The sequence below is a fragment of the Pteropus alecto genome, unplaced genomic scaffold (assembly GCF_000325575.1).
Source record: "Pteropus alecto unplaced genomic scaffold, ASM32557v1 scaffold8, whole genome shotgun sequence".
In the NCBI taxonomy this organism is placed as follows: domain Eukaryota; kingdom Metazoa; phylum Chordata; class Mammalia; order Chiroptera; family Pteropodidae; genus Pteropus; species Pteropus alecto.
Window position 1 is genome coordinate 2,445,447 of NW_006494609.1, and position 993 is coordinate 2,446,439.

Below are 993 nucleotides of genomic sequence, written 5' to 3' on the forward strand. Positions count from 1 at the left end.
ATAAGGAAGGGGATGGAAAAAGATATTGCTTTGATGGACCTAGAAGGTATTTAAGTCAGAGAGAGAAAGATAAACACTATATGATTTCACTTATATGTGGACTCTAAGGAATAAAAAGAACAAACTAATCAAAACAGACTCACAAATAGGGTGGACAATTTGGTGATGGACAGAGGGGAGGGGGAGCTGGATGGCTGGGATAATAGAGTGAAGAGTTAAAGAAGTACAAATTAGTAGCTGAGGGATGGTCACAGGGATGAGGAGCACAGCACAGAGAATGCAGTTAGCATTAATATGTTGGCTAGGTAGAGGGTTGGGGAGGGAGGGAGCAATTGGGGGGATCGTTTTATGAACTATATAGATGTCTAACCAATACTTGAAACTAATTAAAAATTTTTTAAAAAGTAGTATAAAAATAATTCCACATGATATTCAGAAGTATTGATTAGTCCCTTTAGATATAGTTTGCATGATAATATATTTATTCACAATTCCAAAGGCTGTGTGACAAAATCAAAAGCTGTTTACCAATCTCTTCCAGCTATAGAGTAGCACCTGCTATCAAGTAATTTCAAGGATGATTTATGAATAGAAACTTGGTCTTCAAGCTAAACCAGAATAAAGCCTCAGAAGACTTTACAGAGTAAACCAAAATTTAAAACTATTACAAGAAAAAATAAGATATACTATATATCTTGATAAATAGCCCTAAGTTCTTACCTGGCTTTTTGATCAATTCCACACTTGATGGTATTGTAATCAATGGGATAAAAGTTAACATCATTTGGCAAAGACAGAAAATCCAATTCAGAAACAGACAAAAAGCCCAGAAGCACATGAAGTACATTTACAGCTTTAAGAGAGCAGAGATGTTACCTTACATCCGGATAGTCGCCCTACCTACCAGGGCCATAATGATTTCGTCTGTATGAGGTTTCAGCCAAGACACTCCACATTTCTATGCTGACCAGGAACTATCCAAACTGGACCAAA

The 993-nt window shown here is 36.5% G+C and overlaps 1 protein-coding gene across 4 annotated transcripts in view; it reads right to left on the reverse strand.

Annotated features, from left to right (window-relative positions):
* The window catches only part of ENTPD5 (ectonucleoside triphosphate diphosphohydrolase 5), a 45,193-nt gene that overhangs the window by 42,159 nt on the left and 2,041 nt on the right, over positions 1–993 (reverse strand). For 3 of the 4 annotated variants that reach the window (XM_025041965.1, XM_025041966.1, XM_025041964.1), the window contains exon 2: positions 877–983. The gene's annotated coding sequence lies outside the window, so the exon portion shown is untranslated. The remainder of the gene's footprint in view (positions 1–876; positions 984–993) is intronic. The other variant, XM_025041967.1, reaches the window with a different exon arrangement.